Source organism: Cryptomeria japonica, chromosome 10, assembly GCF_030272615.1.
Source record: "Cryptomeria japonica chromosome 10, Sugi_1.0, whole genome shotgun sequence".
Lineage (NCBI taxonomy): Eukaryota > Viridiplantae > Streptophyta > Pinopsida > Cupressales > Cupressaceae > Cryptomeria > Cryptomeria japonica.
In genome coordinates this window covers 252,504,337-252,524,058 of record NC_081414.1, presented here as the reverse complement: position 1 = coordinate 252,524,058, position 19,722 = coordinate 252,504,337, and positions in this window count along the sequence as shown.

Genomic DNA, 19,722 nt, shown 5'->3' with positions numbered 1-19,722 from the left:
GTGGTTAAGATATTGTCAAGACAAACACAAAACAAAAAGCAACAAACAAGTGTTAGTGTTAGAAATCACAAACCAAACACTATCCTAAGCAAGCATATAAAGAGAGAGACAGCACATAAAATAGAAAGCTTGATAAATCTAAGAAATGCAACAAGTCATCTCAAAATGCCCTCCACCATGCTTGTAGCTACTCCTCCCTTGTTCCTCTCCTCTCCAAGTTCCCAAATGAGTGTAGCTCTCAGTAGCTTTTTCCACTATTATGGATGTCTTATGGAGGTTCAAGATTGTAAAATGGATGATTATGAGAATGCAAGTGTGAACAAGATAAAACAAGATATTATCTAATTATCTAATGTTAATTTTAGCTCAAAATGACAAATGTGGATGATTATGCTAAATGCTTTCTAAATTTCACTATAAATTAGATGCATACAAGATTTCAGGATCATAGATGTACTTGAGAATGCTTCAGGATTTGAAAATGAGGAATGTGAGCTCTATTTATAGGTAAAATGGAGCAATGGAGGGTTGAGATTGAGTATTCTTATCAAGGGTCGGGATTGAGGGGTTTGTGATCCATGTGAGGGCTTTCAATCCAATCCCAGGATGACAAATGTCAACAAGAGACGGCTTGAGAGGAGAGGGAATAAGCATTAAATGCTTGACATGACTTGAGGATTAACTTGGGAGGTAAGGTTAATGTTGAGTTGAAAGAATAAAGCCATTATCCAATGGATAAACTCTTGTGCAAGAGTTAGTGAGGATAACCATGGTCAAAGCAATAAATGCTTGAAGAGACCCATGAGTCAAATGGAGGTTGAGTTAGAGGTAAAGTCTCTAACCATGGGGGTGAGTTGAGTTGACCATAAATGGTTATGTAAGAGCCATTAATTGTCATGTAAGAGCCATTAGTGGTTTGGAAGACTTTAGAGGTTAGCTTGTTGAACACATAAAGCATTAAATTCTTTTCAAAGAGTTTGGAGTCTTTGAGAAGTGACCTCAAGTTGCTTAGGAATGTGACAATAATTAGGAGATGGATTAGGCTAATTAGGAATGATTAGAAAGTGGTTAGAAGGGTCTAGAAAGGGATTTAGGATTGCAAGTGGGTTTGGTGGGTGAGGGAAAATAGGATTTAAATTAAAATAAAATCAATTTATTTCAATTATGGTTGCAACTTGCATTTGTAGGAGAATGCAAGTGGAGGGGGAGTTTAATGAATTAAATAAATGTTTTATTTATTTATTTAAAAGAGGAAAGGGGATTAAATAAATATTTTATTTATTTATTTAAAAGAGGAAAGGGGATTTATTCATTTAATCGATTATGAATTTCATTTAATGAATTAATTGAAATAAATTCAATAATTTATTTAATTAATAAGAGAATGGTTGAGGAGTAATTAATTAAATGTTAATTTAATTAACTGTCGGCTAGTGGGTTTATTAATCAAATAAACAGTAAATCTTCATTTAATTAAATGGATAGATTTATGTGACTACACATGTATCTACAACTTATTTACATTACTTACTCTACTCAAATCTAAGATATTAATTATTTCTCTCTCTTCTTAGAATCAAGCTTCTCTTTTTCTTTGCATGTTTAATTGTGTCTTATTTTGCATTCCCCTATTTTTTCTGGAATTCCATTGTTGATCCTTTTGTGAATTGAATCATTATTATTTTGTGCATATCACTGCAATCAAGTGATACATAGCAACCAAAAATCATCACTCCCTCTCACAATGTAATCAAGATTCTACCAAAATCTTCTATCAATGTATTTATCAAATACAAGGATTCTTCATTATTATTATAATCAATTTTGAGGAATCTGTTTGCAGCTGCCACTATGTGCAACCCATTCATGGTGAAAATTTGCAATCATTGCAAAAACAACCTCAAGGAGAGTGCATATGAAATTACTACAAATTAATCATTACTATCCTTATGCAGTGAAAATAATTCAAGTATCCATGCAACAATCTTTCAAAATCCATTGGCTCATATTTACATAGAATCTCCATCCATCAAGTTACGCCATTGTTAGCTCAATTGGGCCCATAGCTTTATGAATCTGCATAATAAATCACTAGTCCATTCTTATTATTATATTCAAATCAGTCCACTATATCAAACAATCTCCACAAGCTACACAAAATCTTTATTTTGGTTGCATTAACTTTGCAATGCTCTCAACCATAATCACTAGTGATTCACTTACAATCAATTGACATAGAAATCATTTCAACTAATATTTGGTACACAAGGAGTGGTTCAGCCACCATATCCCTTTTAACAACATTGTAACAATGCTCAAAAGTTAATCAATGGACTTTGCCTAGTCCATGCGCCCCATGCATGCTTGCACCTTAGTTTCTTATCTATGCCAATAATAAATTGTTATCAAACTCTTTATACTTCAAAAAAACTTGTGATATCTCCAATACAAAGCCTACCACAACCGTTGCACGTTATTTATCCAATCTAATATTTAGGATCTCAATCTCGGTTTAGCTCATCACGACACCATTAGTTTAATCAAAAGGAAAGCTTTCTTGAATTCATATGATGGCATGCCAGAAAGATCATTATTCCACAATGCAAGAACAATGGCAATGATCATCCATGCATGGTATTGCAGCTTTGAACGAAGTCCCCTTCAATTCCCATGTGGATAGATGTGATATCTCTACCCAATTTTGCATTATTATAGGCCTCCATAAAGCTTTAATTGTTTCTCTTACATTGCAACGCTTTAGCACCTTGTGTCACTTATAAGCATTCTTTGAAAATTCTTTACTATGGTTTGACGCATCAAACCATCAAATCGTACTAGTGTGAAACTTTTCAAGTTCACATCTTGAAAAGAGAGGTCACAAGTTCAAATTCCATAAGGGGTAAGGTATGTATGTTTCTTTTGTAGTACAATTAGGTACCTCCCATATTGCTCAAAACCATTTGTAGATTCATATATAAGTCACTCAGCATTGTGGACTATAAAATTTCTTTCTTTCTTTTTTTCCTTGCACCCTTGTGCTATTTGACCAAGAGACAACATCTTAACTACACAAACTTCACCAAATAATATGGACCCGTCATTTCAAAGATTTTTTATTTTTTCCAATTTTTAAAGTAAACCTTTACAAAATTAAAAGGATGGAGGATGGTGGAAAAATATTAAATTAGAGGCTTAGTAAGTATATTATGGCCCATCTAAACTTCAAACTAAAAAAAAAGGCATTATTAAAAGACGTCCATGAATGAGTATAATTAAATAAGGGTAGACATAAGTTGAGGCATGGTGAGCCTAAGACAATTATGAATAGGGTTTGGGTGAGAATTTGAATGATGAAATGATAATGAAATGATAATGACCAAGGGCTTACAACTACCATATGTAAATAAATAATTTAGGAAGAATATCACTTTAGTATGGCCAAAATCCTAAAACGTGCTCTTATATGACATACGTGAAAATTATTTTTTGCAAAGATTATAAGTTGGACCAAGTTTGCTACAAGGGGTAGGGAAATTTTTTTGCAACTACCACTAGTGACTCTTGTTCGGGGACGCATTGCCTCTTGCAAGTATGGTGAGGATCTAGATCTCTATAGAAGCATACCACATGTCGAATTCATTGAACATGCCAAGTCAAAACCAATCTTTTCTAGACTACATGTAATTAAACTGATATCATTCATTTTTCATTTGGTGACCCTCAGCCACCAAAAATGAAAAACCAAAACCTTTCCCAATCAAACACCATATTCTTTGTAATCTACTTCAAATCCAATCTAGAAAAAGTCTCAACAACCTGCATGCTCATTAAAATAATTTATCACCATTTTACAATATCTGAGCTTGTCAATGCCACCACTATAAAACTGTAATTTACAAATGTAGTGTCATAAAATTGCGACCCCTACAATTTTAACCACATTTGGGGTCCTCACCTTGGTGACAACATCTCCTTCCCTAACTGGGACCTATTTCTGCATTTCCAACCCTTCTCTCTTCCTACTTTATGTCTTGTGTCTTCTTTAGACCATGTCCGAGCCCCAAAATAGGGCAGGACAGGGGCATGGCACCCCTTTTCCCCGCCTCCTAAGGTGGCCCTATGTTAGGTTTGCCTGGTCTCCTATGTATTTCTTGTCTTCGGGGTTTGCAATTCCTCTTTGTTGGCCTTCGGTGGTTGAAAATTAATCCTTGAGGCATGTATAAAAGGGAATTCAATATCCTCATTCATGGACGGATGACAGATGATAAGAGATAGAGAGAATGAGGAGATACAAGATTTTGAGGTCATCATCAAGCATTCAAGTCTTCTTCATTCATCCATTGGAGCAATGTTACAACATTCATTTGCAATCATGTGTGTGTTAGGGTTTGGTCATATTACATGCCATTTCATACAACATTTGTGGTTACATTCAAGAAGCAAAGCAATCATCATCAACAAGTTGCTAATCTACAAGGTATACATCTATGTTGTTTACATTCAAGCATTTGCAATTACTTTCTTTCTAAGTTGATTCCTTAGCCAGGGTTTGACTAAGGAAAACCCCTATCCACAACCCCCCTTTCTTCTCTTTTCTATGTATAGGTTGCAGGTGCACAACTGTAATTGCAGGTTTGGGCTTCATTTGTAGAGACAGAAGAACCCTTTTCGTTCCGCAGATTTTGTGGCGAACCATGTACATTCCCGCCATGGTCCTGGTGAACTTTCTCCAAATTTGCAGGGTAGATCCGCGTCAGTTTAATTAGCTCAGATCCGAAGTTACAACGCGATCCCAAACTGGTAGCACCTCATTTCACTCATTTCCTCTCTCCTTTCCACATAATCAACAAGTCAACTTTCTCATTTACAAAAGAGGGTAAATCACACTTCAATCACTTGCAATCCACTCAAAATTTATATCCTTGTTTCCCTTGGATTTGGATCTAGCGGATTCAACCCCTCTTTTGAATGTAAAGTTCTTCCCAAGTAAAAATCATCCTAGTGGCTTCCTTTCTCTCTCCTAGCTGGGGAGTCACTAGGATCCAATTTTCCACTTTACATTTTGGTGAACCTGATGTCTTACACATTAATTTTGATTTCTCATTCTTAGATCTGATTAATTGCAATTTGAATTTCAAATTTTCATTTTCAAGTTTGATCTATTTGCAAATTTTAGAGGTTAATTGCATAGAAACCCTAATTTTTCATTTTGAGAAAATTAAGCTTGTGAAGTGTACAAATTTAATTGTTTGTTTCAGATCTGATTTCTATTTCAAAATTGCAATTCAAATATGTCTCTTTAATCTAAAAATTCAGTGGTTAAATTATAAAACCCTTATTTTTAAGATTCTTTTATTTTTTACCTTTGACTGCAATTTTGACCGATCTAGACATCTCCAAATCTGTTGTTTATTTGGATTCCGCATTAAAATCATAATCTCTATCATCACTGAAAATTTTGAAAAAAGTTGGTCAAACTGTGTGCGTTCCCACCACGATCCTTGATTTTTTCCCGAAATTTCGAGAGACAAAATTGACTGTATTTTTGTGCTCATATCCAGAAAATCAGCATACTTTATCAATTTTAACACTCTCTAAGGTTAAACATAAATTCAAATTTCATCAAATTTACATCTTCAAATTAATTTTCATAAAAAGGTCCTAATTTTAGATCTTCTTTTTCAGCAAATTCAAATTTCACTTAAGAGACTTTTAATGTCAATTAACAAATTGGATTTACTTTCTCTTTCACACGTGATTACATTAATTTTTGCATATATTTATCATGTGTCGGAGAAGAGTTTTTTCCTTTTCCTCTTGCTTCTCTTTCTTCATAGCACTTGGTCATATTGTGTTGTTAGGATTTCCAAATTATTAGATCTCACAAATTTCATGTATCATCTATGTTGCATTATGGTGATGTTGTTAACAACATGCATTCCTTGCGTTAATCCCCTCAAGGCTTTTGTAGATCCTAAATCTAGAGATCCTAATCTTTGTACCTCTCCTAGGGTATCTTGTGTGAAAGAAATGAGACTTAATGCTTTACCCAATTATCTTTCTATAAGAGAGCAAGCATTGGCAAGTAATATGGATCCATATTCTTCTTCTACACATACCCTTGAGCAAGGGGGGAAATATGAAAACATCAACTTTGTTACATCTTTAGATCCTCCTTATTCTCCCAAGACCTATCTTCGACATCAAAGTCTATGTAGGGAGGATGATGTCATGCATTTTATTCATGACCTTTCTCCTCGCATAGAAATCACTAAAAATGAGATTTTAGATGATGAAGATGTTCTTCCCCAATCTTCCAAAAAGGATAAGCTTGATAAAGGAAAAGAGATTCTCATTTCCAATGATACTCCTCCTTTATCTACAAATCCTTTTCTGCCTCCTTATACATCAAATTTCAAAGAAATTCATGATCTTGTTCCTCCATCTAGTCAATTGCAACATTCTTATAGTCGTGGCTTTCATATAATCACAAAACAAGGTTTTAAAGGACAAGGAATTGGGAAATTTGAGCATGGAATTCGTGTCCCTATAAACCCTCCTACACAAACTACTACAAGAGGCCTAGGAAGTGGTACCCCTCTTTCTATGGATGAATTCCTTAGACTTCAAAAATTTCAAGATTACCTTCAACAACAACAAATCAAGTGAGCCCGCAAGAATGCTTCTTCTTCAAAGCCTTCTTTTTGTTAATTTCATCAAACCCATGACCATAATGTTGATGATTGCCCTGATTTTCAAAAATCTATTCAAGATGGCATAGAAAGTGGAAAAATTATAATTGTGAATAATGAAACTCCTTCTAACAAACCTTTGGGAAGATGATATTTACCATCCTGACAGATTAGTTGCAAGAATCTATTGAAGATTGAAATATGACAAGAACATTTCCTTTCCTCCTCAAAATAAAAACTAAAATCTTAAGCAAGTGAAAGGTATTGAATATTGCATTTTTCATTATTTATATTCACATTCTATTGGAAAATGTTATGCATTTAATAAATTTGTTCAACTACAATATGATCTAGCACACATTTGTCTCACAGAGGATCTAGCTGTATTTCTTGGTAAAAACATCGCGCCTTAGCACTTCCTTTCCCTTCATGTTGCTCTTCACCCTATGGCATAATTAGCCCATTTAATGGGGGCTCTTTATCATTAGTGGTGGTAGTATTTTACTTTAACATACTTTGGGGCAGCAACATGAAGTCCTTTTTCTCTTCTTTCTATTCATTTATCTCTATCTTGGTGCATTATTCATTATTAGATCTCTTTTCTTGCATAGGGTTATTCTTATGTCAGCATCTATTTGTTCTTTGGTTTTCCTCTTTGCTTGGAGAGGGACATCTTTAATGAGTACTGCACTTCTTCTTTTTCCTTCATTCTCTTAGAAATCTTACCTCTTCTATGGTTTTGATTATTCACAAGTATGATATGCCCCTTAGCAGGGAATGATCTCTTGGGAGATATGTATCCTTTCCTTGAGAGGATTTGTTCCAAAAGGACGACATATCACTTGAAACTAATCACCATCAGAAAATGTGTAATATTTCTCCTTGTTCTCCTTACTTGGGGGGCAAGGATTTTCGCTCCTTTCCCTTGTATCATTATTTCCTTTAGGGGCTGCATTTTTCATATGTGATTATCATTTCTTACAATGGTATGCTTTTATGATTAATCTCCCTTGGGGAATATATGATGCTTTCTCTTCTTTTTGAAGATTACCACTTCTTGAGATGTGTATTTTATTTTTACTAATGTCTTTTCTTCCATGTGTTCATGTAAGTTCATTGCACATTTTCTTATGTCTAATCTCTCTCTAGTAGATTGTGTAAGCTCTTATCATTGTCCCTTAGCTTGGGGGGCAATGATCCTTCTCTCTCTTTCTCTAGGGATCCAATTTTTCCTATTAAGTGGATGGTGCAAGTTCTATTACTTGATGGCATTCCTTGTGTAGAATTGTTGGTTATTGACTTAAGGATTCTCTTTTATACAAGAAGTGCTAATCCTTGACTATGACCTCTTTTACACTTGGTTATGTACATCTATGATAAATCCAACCATCTCTCTAGGGGCTAAGCGTGAGTCATCCCTCATCAAGAATCCCTTTCACCCAGAAATAGGAGGAAGGATTGCATTCTTGTTCTTTCCTTTTTTAGTTCTAGAAGATTTTATATTTGTCTAAGACAACTCCTCTTACGGATAGATGTCTTTTTGAACAAATATCTCTTCTCCTCAAAGGATCACCTTTACACTTACAGCAAGATATCACTTTTCAACTATCTTATCCTTGATTGAAGAGTATTCCCTCTCTTGCTTGAATTTATGGTATTGTTGCATGGCAGATATCTTCTTTGTGATGAATGTAGGTATCCTTGTTCTACTTTCCTTAAGATATCAACATCAGCCTATGTTCACATCTTAAGGGGGGGGCACCCACACTGCTCCTTTGTACTATACTTCTCTCATGCATTGAACAGTGGGACATTCTTGGAACCAAAGGGAAACCTCTTAGAGAAAGATGTTGTTAATTTTTGTACAATGAGTCATTCTCGAAACCAGAGCACGGTCTCTTAGAGCGAGATGTCTTCACTTCTTCTTATCTTGTACAGTGAGACATTCTTGGAACCAGAGGGAAACCTCTTAGAGCAAGATGTTGTCACTTTTCTCTTGTACAGTGGGTCATTCTCGGAACTAGAGCACGGTCTCTTAGAGCAAGATGACGCCACTTTTCTCTTATGCAAGGTGATTATTCTCAGAACCAGAGCATGGTCTCTTAGAGTGAGATATCACACCTTTCTTGACACTTGTACTATACATTTTATACAAGTTGTAGCGTACTCGGGCATAGACTCCTACGAGGTGCTTCGAACCTCACTTGCACACACGCACATGAGGTTGAGTGGAACTAATAGAGTTCTCACTCTCTCTCTTTACATGGATCACCTAGGCAAGCTCTAGGGGCAAGATTTTCCATGTCCTCTCCATGGATCACCTATTTTTAGGGGCGAGACAACCATGGTTTCTTTCTTCTTCATCTTTCTTCTCATGGATCACCAAAGTCTGTAGTTATGTTCTCTCTCTTCTTCCTCTCATGAACTCATAGTTTTACTATTGATAGTTCATGGATGATGTCAGCTTTGCTCTTTTATGTGGTCACTCATGTTTATGTGATGGCATTGGTCTTTGTGTCCTAATTAGTTGTTGAGACATCTGAGCTCTAGATCTCTTCGGCTAGTTAGTTTTTCATCTTGTGTCTTGTTCTTGTCGTGTGTCTTTTTGCGCTTTGTCTTTGTTCTGTGTGTCTTGTGCCTTTTTGTTTTGTGTGCTCTTGCATATGTTGGCATGAGTTAAAACCCTAAGATTGGGGGCTTTTTTCTCCTCAATATTAGTGGTGTCTTATACTCTTTGTGGTATTTCTCTATGTCTCTCATCTTCATCTCTCTTTCTTCTACTTTACCGGCAATAGTGGCATAAGCCACTAAATGTAGTGTCATAAAATTGTGACCACTGCAATTTTAACTACATCTGGGGTCCTCACCTTGGTGATGACATCTCCTTCCCTAACCGGGACCTATTTTTGCATTTCCAACCCTTCTCTCTTCCTACTTTATGTCTTGTTTCTTCTTTAGACCCTGTCCGGGCCCCAAAATAGGGTAGTACAATGGCGTGGCACCCCTATCCCCACCTCCTAGGGTGGCCCTATGTTAGGTATGCATGGTCCCCTATGCATTTCTTGTCTTTGGGGTTTGCAATTCCTCTTTATTGGCCTTTAGTGGTTGAAAATTAATCCTTGAGGCATGTATAAAAGGTAATTAAATACCCTCATTCATGGACATATGACAGATGATAAGAGATAGAGAGCATAAGGAGGAGATACAAGATTTCAAGGTCATCATCAAGCATTCAAGCATTCAAGTCTTCTTCATTCATCCATTAGAGCAACGTTACAACATTCATTTGCAATCATGTGTGTGTGTTAGGTTTTTGTCATGTTACATGCCATTTCATACAATATTTGTGGTTACATTCAAGAAGCAAAGCAATCATCATCAACAAGTTGCAGATTTACAAGGTATACATCTTTGTTGTTTACATTCAAGCATTCACAATTACTTTCTTTCTAGTTTGATTCCTCAATTGAGGTTTGACTAAGGCAAACCCCTATCTACAACCCCCCTTTCTTCTCTTTTCTGTCTGTAGGTTGCAGGTGCATAGCTATAATTGTAGGTTTGGGTTTCATTTGTAGAGACGGAAGAACCCTTTTTGTTTCGCGGATTTTGTGGCGAACCATGTACATTCCTGCCACGATCTTGATGACTTTTCTCCAAATTTGTAGGGCAGATCCGCATCAGTTTAATTAGCTCAGACTGAAGTTACATTGCGATCCCAAATTGGTAGCACCTCATTTCACTCATTTACAAAAGAAGGTAAATCACACTTCAACCGCTTGCAATCCACTCAGAATTCATATCCTTGTTTCCCTCATATTTGGATCTAGTGGATTCAACCCCTCTTTTGAATGTAAAGTTCTTCCTAAGTGAAAATCATCCTAGTGGCTTCCTTTCTCTCTCCTAGGTGGGGAGTCACTAGGATCCAATTTTCCACTTTACAACAAACAAGGAATAACTAATCATTATCATCATGCCACAAATCACTTCTTTGCAAATATAAAAATCTTGCCCACTGGTTTGAAATATAATCTACATCATAACCCAAACTAGAAGCACAAAATTTAACTTCATTTTCCATCTTCAAATAAAAATTGAAACATTCAAATGATGATCCATACAATTCTTTCTACAAACTATTCCAATTAGATACCGTCTCTAGATCAGAAAAATTGAAAAACTCATAGACAATCAATATGAATCTGTAATTCCCTCCTATAAGCGATAAACATCTATCTTTAACAAAAAAAAATGCTCATATTCAAGCAATGCCTCTATTTGTCCATTTGAGTATCTATTCTTGTCTTCTTGTGAATCTTCTCCAACTACAAAGAAAACTTGCAATGCGTATTAATTTGTAAATCATTTTATGTGAATGATTTTTAATGAAAATGGCATTTGGAGCCCTTACCATGTCCAAATTTTATTTGATTATATGGGAAATCTGTGAATTTTATTGTGAAAACCTAATGTTGGGTGCATATAAACCAAAAGGGTATTTTTACAATTTTTAAATTTGAACTTTGAAAGGCAAAGGTTTTTTGTTTCATTCTACTTTTTGAGTTTTGCAGTCATCTTTTTTTATAATAAAAGTTTATAGTGTAAGATGGATCTCAGAAACGATTTATATCATAATGGACTCTATTATTCTCTTTTCAAATGTTTGTAGGGATTTTTGTTATGTTTCGGCTATAGATGGTGGACTATATATAGCCCTTTTTGGTTTAGGGTAGATCTATTTGGCTGGAAAGATAGAGATTTTGACTTGTAAGGGTGGTAATGGTAGTTTTAGGTGGTTGTTTTTGTGAGCTACTGGACTTTTGGGTTGTTTTAGATGTGTTGAGTTGCGAATCATGCTCTGTTTTTATCCTTATGTATTTCTTTCTTATATAATAAAATCAACAATATTATTACCGACCAAAAAAAAATTGTAACTTTGAAAATTTGGTGTTCTTCAAGCTATTTCCATGGTGGATTTCACTATTCACCTGTTTTTTTATGAAAGTTGGAATTTGTTTTAAAGTGAATTTTTCGTAAAATTTCAATAGGATGTTATGTAGAATGATAGATTTAGTATATAAAAATTTGTTGTGGATCAAATTAGATCCCATCTCATGATGTTATTGAGAATTGTGAAATTTGGCTCAAATTATGAATAGTATTAAAAATAGAAAGTTGATATCATTTGATTTTATTTATGTGTTCATTGGAACGTGATGAGCCTAAGATAGGTAGTAGAGTCAATGATGAGAGTGGCTCTCAATGTGTCCCTGACCCAAAGTGGCACGATGACAATCACAATGTAGGGAGTTACTTAATCAAGTGATAACTAATGAAAACATTTGTACTAAAATTAAATGAGTGGATGCCCCGCTCATTCCTTGAGCACTTGTATAGGCTAAGGATGACTTGAGAAGACCTACCTGCTATTGGAGCACCAGATCAAGTAAGATCAATTCTCCTCATCTGTATCAGAGGACTAATTGGTTCTACATGAGCCATCCCTTTGAGCTACACAATGATACTCCCCTCTATTGCTCTCTAGTAGCTAGCCATGTAGTTCAATAGCACTTGGAAGATGGATATTCCTTCCTTGTTGGTGTTAATTTATGGATTCCTATGTGATTTCCATGTATGGTTTGTCTATGATGTTGTGTTATACCTCATGCTTGGATGTTATGTAATATCATGCTTGATGCTTCATATTTTGCATACTTCGATGAGTGTTGTATCTATCCTCTTTGTGTTGCATGTGTTAGTGATTTTTGATGGAGAGAGTAGACCTTTTTGGTTCCATGTGGTTGGGGGGCATGTATACCACCATTGGGGTTCGAAGGATATCGAACCGAGCATGCCCAATGAATTCTTCTCATGAATTTCCTTCATGTTTCTTGTAATTTCAATTTGTATAAATGTATAATTTAAGGATATTGGTTTTTTATGCAACCTAATGTAATATATTCATTGGACCTCATATTGAGAGGATAAATAATTGAATGTGGTTGATTTGTGTGCATCAATATTGGAGTCAAACATGAATTCTTTGTGTATTGATTATGATGCTTATGTGTATTTAGACAATGTAAGTAGGAATATTATTTTGGACCTAAAATAAACCTAGTTGTACTTTAAGTCATCTTGGAGAGTGTTGTAGTCCTCTCATGTGGTTTTCATATCTCCTTGTGGCGTTTCGAGTCATTCTGGGTCAGTTTGAGGCTTTCCTAGATGACTTGTAAAGTCTTGCAAAAATTAAAAAACATTATGATTCAATGTTTTCTAATTTACTTGCTTAGGGCATGATTTGGATATTGTTGAGATCATTACACACATCCCTATCCTCTCCTTTTTATTGTTAGTGGCATCTAGTGTTCAAGGGATTCAATCTCTCTTCTTCCTCCCTGAGCCTTTTTGGTGTTTTTATGTTCTTGTAGCATCTCGATGTAAGCACCTTTGGTCTACTCCAATGCATCTATGACATCTAGGTGACCAATCCCTCACTTTGGTTCACTCACTAGTCAAGATAGATCCATATCTATAGGACAACAATGCAAGTGCAAGGTTACTAAGGACACTAGTTCTCAATGGACTACAACACATCTATAGGACTCTAGTATATCACATTGTGTCTTCTAAGTTCCCTAGTGTCTTGGGTGGGCATAAAAGTCCACCTTGCGCGCCATAGTCCCAAGTTATTTGTCAACGGGCTTTTTGAGGCCTTAGAGAGGTAGTACCTTTGAGGTGGTCCAAGTGTGTATTTAGTGTTTTTTTGTGGTGTTGATGGCATCAATTTTATTGTTTGTGTTTGAAGGTGTAGTGTCCTAAAATTGCACCCCTTGTAATTTCAACTGCATTTGGGTCTTCACCTTAGTGTTTGCACCCCTTGGCCAAATTAAAGACCTGATTATGCTCTTGCACATTACAAACATCAAAAACCTTTATTAGCACCCCCTTGGGCACCTTGATCCTAACCCAAAATAGGGAAAGCCCAAGGCGTGTTGCCATGGTCCTCCCTAAATTGGGCCCTCTTTAAACCCATTTTCACATTTTAAATTTGAGCAGGATTTCCCTCTCTGTGACAGCTGCTATCAAAAAATTAGTTAATTTTCCAAACGAGCAAATATATAAAGAGGATTTCCCCTCTCATTTGAAGATCCATCAATCATAAAAGAATCAAGAAGCATTTGAACACACACATGAGATCAAGCAATCAAGCATTCAAGAGAAATTGAGCATCTCCAATCTTCCTTCAAGCCTTGGAGCAACAATAAAGTCAAGATTCAAGCATTGAAGTGGAGATCTACATCCTATTTCATGAAACCCTAATTCCATGTGAAGGAAAGCAAAACCTCACAAGGAGGTATAATCATTCAATTTTCAACCATAATTCAACATCTCCCTCAAAAGGAGAAGCTTTCCTTTCAGTCAGTTCAATTACACTTGTCTCAATTTTATGGTTAATTCCAAAACCGAGATTTAACCTAAGGCAAGCCCCTATTCCCAACCTATTTCCCTTTCCTTCTGTGTGCAAATTACAAGTGTGCAATTGTACTGTTGGCAAATGCACACTCTAATGAGAAATTGTAGGTGATTGAAGGTATTGTCATTGATGGCAACCTTACAATCCTATGGCATCAACAGGCACCGGCACCAACAAACTCTACATCGGCATACAATTCACCGGCAATGAAAAGATGTTCACCAGCACCCTGGCCGACAAGATTTTGTATATTGTATTTTGTATTTAATTGTAAAATATTTTTGTAAGTCGACAAGGCATATTGTAATAAGTCTTATATATAAGTATGAGATCTTAGAGAACATTTATAATGAGAGGATATGCGAGATAAATAATATGTGCGAATATTAAGGCAAATTGTGGAATAAGGTTTATGATTGTTGCATAAGCTTAAACTGGTACTGAACCTGGCATAGTAGATACTGATCCAAAGCAGTACATGACATTGGATTTATATAATCCACTTTTGTAAGTCAGTGAGACTTCTCTTTTGTACTTAAGCAGTGAGCTTTAGGCAGTTGGCCTTCCTGCATGTGCAGGCCCCTATTGTAACAGTAATATTCACTTATTGGCCAGTAAGCGAATATTGTGGGTCACAAATCCCACCGAGGTTTTTCCCACACTGGGTTTCCTCGTTAAAAATATTGTGTTATGGTGTGCTTTCTATGTTGTGGTTGTTGTTCTTATTTATTACATTAATTCTTGTTTACCGGTATACTATTTTGAGATGCAATTCATTTAATAAGTTAAGAAAATCCATTAACCGGCAAGATATTGATTCACCCCCCCTCTCAGTATCTTTGGGAATCCTAACATATACTTCTCAGAATAAGATCCAGACACAAAGATGGAAAAACCCTTTTTGGTGTCTGGAAAATTCGGTGGATTGTCTTGTCGCATCATGATCCCTTCTTTTTTGAGGCATTTTTGTAGGGAAGATCCGAATTAGCTTATATTACTTAGATCCAAGTGCACAACAAAATCTCAAACCTATAGCTCATTATTTTCTCAGTTTTGTCTTTAATTTCTACACTTTACCGTAAATTAGCATTTCAACTTACAAAAGAGGGAAAAAAATATCACAATCAATCAATCCACTTAGTATACAGTCCTTATCTAATTTGTGAGTGAATCTAGTGGATTTTTCCCCTCTTTGAAATGTAAAGAAATTCCTCCCCCAAAGCGAAAATTGATTTGGTGATTTCTCCTTCTATGTTGCAAATTGCCAAATCAAATTTCCCCCTTTAACATTTTTGGAGAGCTCAAGTCCTCACACCTTTAATTCTTATTTTTGTTTTCAGATTTGAGTGTGTATGCAATTTATAATTCAAATTTTAATTCACAAGTTTGATTTCCTTGCAAATTTTAAAAATTTAGAGGTTAAATTCACTAAAAAAACCTAAATTTTAAATTCAAATTTGAGCTTGTGATTTGTCTAAATTGGATTAACTATTTCAGATATGAGTGCTCTTTAATTTTACAATTCAATTTTCCATTTAGATGTTCAATTTGCAATCAAATTTCAATAATTAAGTGGTTAATTACAAAAACCCTAATTTTTAATTTTAAAATTGAACTTGTAGGTTGTGGAAATTTTGAATGAATCATTTCAGAGTTCATATTCTTATTTCATTTTCAAAATTCAAATTTTCACTTCCAAGATTCAATTTAAAAATTTAAAAATTAAGTGGTTAATTTCAAAAATCTTAATTTTTAAAATTTTGCAAATTGAGCTTGTGGGTTGTTTAAATTTGGAATTTCCCTCTTCAAACTTGGTTGTTAATTTTTAATTCAAAATTGTGATCTTGGATCAAATTTAGATTTTAAAATTAAGAGGTTTTTTTAGAAAGCCCTAATTTTAAATTTAATTTTCTTTTCAACAATTTCAAATTTTAAAATTAAGAGGTTATTTTAACAAGGCCCTAAGTTTAAAATTCAATCTCTTTTTGGATAATTTTAATTTTAAATTAAGAGGTTATTTTTGCATAATCCTAATTTAAAATTTAAATTTCCTATGAGGTTGCATTATTGCTCTTTATTCTTTCAATCAAATTGTTCATTTAATTAAGGAATCATTTTTTCTAGAATTTTGCATTATTCAATTATTTTGCAACTTAGATTCCAAAATTCAAATTTCAAATTTCAAACTTCCAATTTCCCTCCCTTAGTGCATGAGTTTTACTACTATTATTCCAACCTACAATATCCCCGTGAGAAGAATTTGTAGAATTAACGCTTCCCAATGTTTAATTACCGAGGAGATGGAGCCTAATTTGGATAACTTTTTAAATGAGGATGTTGGTGGTTCTTCCAATCCTACAAATGTCCCCATTTATCCTCATTCTTTAGATAATTCTCATGATGTGGATAAATCACTAACTAGGGTTTTTGTTGACCAATTGGAGAATATTGACAACCAATTTGAAGATCTTCAACAATGGATGAGTCAACAGTACCCGAAAAATGAAGCTTTCCCATTGATTGAAGGATTAAAAAGAATGGTTCAAAGTGATGTACTTGGTGTTGATATCTTGCATGGTATTTCTCATATTGTTGATTCTAATCTTATGCCTATGAAGAGTTAAGATGAAGCCCTAGGTTATACACAACCTCCTAGTCAAGTTAATCATTCCATTCCTTTGACTACTCCTATAGCTAGTGTTCCCACATTTACATCAAATATCATGGCTACCTCTACACAAAATGCCATACCTACGAATGTTAATCAAGGGGGAAACTCCTCTTCTTTCATTCCTCCTACCATGAGTCTTCCATTTGTTACCCAATCTTCTTCTATACCTAAGAATATTAGTCAAGGGGGCAACTCCTCTTCTTCCATTCCTCCTACCATGAGTCTTCCATTTGTTACCCAATCCTCTCCCATACCTACCTATCATAATGTTCCACCTCCTTATTCTCAACCCCTGCATTCCTATAACAATATCCCTCTTCAATCCAACATGTCTAATTTCAACCCCTTATTCTCAACCCCTCCCTTCATTCAACAATGTTACCCCTCCTCAATCCAACATGACTAATTTCAATCCTTCTACCGAAGCTACCATCACTAATCTAGCCCAAACAGTGTCTTCCTTACAACAACAAATAGCTTCTATGAATCAATCTAAGTATAATGTTCCCACATATGATGTAGCAAGACCTTTATCCAATGAAATTGTCTGACCTATCCCTCTTAAACATGTGGAAGTCCCTCAAATGGAGCTTTATAATGGAAAATGTGATCCCTTGACTCATGTTAAAACATTTCAAACTTTGTGTAGTGACTTTTCTCATGACCAAAGATTGTTGGCTAAATTGTTTACTAGAACATTAAGGGATAAAGCTTTGCAATGGTATTTTTATTTTCCTCCTTATTCTATTACTTCTTTTCAAAAATTGGCTAATGCTTTTATTCAACAATTTCACAATAATATTGGTCCTAAAATCACATTGACCGATTTCATGCATTGTAAGCAAGGTGTAAAATAAAAAGTGACTGATTTTATTCATAGATATAAGCATTTGTATTCTCAAATTTCTTTTCCGGTGCCTGATCAAGATATTCAAATAATTTTCATTTCTAATTTGTAGAAAGAAATTAGGGATAAACTTCTATTTTCTGAGTTTACTTCCTTTACGTAGTTGTGCGCAGTACTTCACAACTATCATCTTACTGTGAGTCAATTGGAACAATCATCTTCTTCAATGGATCTGAGTGATAAAGGTGAAAGTTCTCAACAACCTTTTGTGAAGTTCAAACTGAACAAGGGATTCATCAAATTCAATGACAACAACAACACTCAAGTAGCAGCCGCAACAGGTGTGCCTCCTTTGTCCAAATACATTAGAAAAGAATTCACTCCTCCTAATGAATCTTTGCATAGTATTATGTCTCAATTGCTACAAAGGAATGTGTTGAAACTTTCCCCTATCAAACCAATTGATCCATCTAAGACATCCTCACCTTACTTTGATTCCAAATCCTTTTGCTAATGCCATCGTCAACTTGGTCATGACACTGAAAAGTGTTATTCTTTGAGAAGTAGGATACAAGACTTGATTGATAACAATACCATATTTCTGGCTAGTGTGAATGATAAAGGAAATAAATCAGTAGCTCCTCCTAATCAAAACCTTCAAATTTTCACTGGTCCTTTACCTTCCCATTCCACTAATGTGATTGAGACCGATCATCTTGCCTTCTCTCCCAATGATGTTGGCCTTGAGTCTAATAATGTTGTGAACCTTATAGATCAAAAAGAACCTCCTAAGGACTCATGTGTTACATTTGATCCTTGCGAGACTATTGAAGCACCTAATGGCCCATTATATATAACTATGAAAATCAAAGGCATACCTTCTTGAGGAGTGCTTATTGATCTAGCTTGCATGGTTAATGTGATAACTGAATAATTTCTTTATACTTTGCAATTTCATCAAGTGGTATATGATGACACTGATGTGGTAGTTAAAGTTTTTGATGGCTTCTCTTGTCCTGCTATTGGTTCTATCATACTTCCTATCAATGTTGGTGCTAAATGCTTAGATATTAAATTTGATATCATTCCTACATCCAATCAATTTCGTGTGAAGTTGGGATATCCTTGGCTCTCTACCATGAAAGCGATCGCTTCTACTATTCATAAGTGTTTGAAATTTCCTCATAATGATGAAATCATAACTGTTAATCAAAGCATATAACAACCTACGGTGATGCATGGAGATTTTTGTCTTGATTATTTTCGATCGAAACAATTCCAACCTCTTCAACCTAGAAGTGATGCTCTCTTTAAATTATATCAAAAATAGAAAAATGTGATGATTTTGTCATTGAGTAAACATATAAATCCAACACTTATCCTTCCTCTTGATGATCATATACCTCTCCTCAAAGATAAGATTATTCTTCCTCCTAAGGAAAGAAATAATCTTCTTCCCAGAGAGGAATCTATTCCTTCTCCTATGGATGAGTCCATCCTTCCTCCCAAGTGTCAAGCTATTCCTTCTAGGGTAGACCTATTCCTCCTCCTCATTATGGACCCGGTCTCCTTCCTACACCTCCCATTCCTCCTTTATATGGTGCGTTTTTTCCTCCTACATCTTACAAAGGGAAGTGACCGGCCTCTTCTATTGTTCAACCTAAAATACCTCCTCCTATGCATCCTTCTTTAAAAGAAGAAAACAAGCCTATACCTGATGAACCTAAACCTTCATAATCTTCAGCTAAAACTAAACGAAACCATTGTTCAAGAGAATACCAACAGAGATGTCGTGCTAGAGCTCGTGAACTTGCTTCCCAAACCATTTATTCTCTTAAAACACCAAATGTTGACATAATTCCATTTTTTCCTAATGAGGATATTCAACCTAATTCTCCAAGATGCAAAATGCTTAAGACAAATGATGGTTCAACTTCTATTCCTATTAGAGCTCCTATTTTTATTAATCTTGATGAAGAAATAGGTGAGAATGTTGTTAATGATGAAAATGTTGATCCTAATATTTTTTATGATGAAT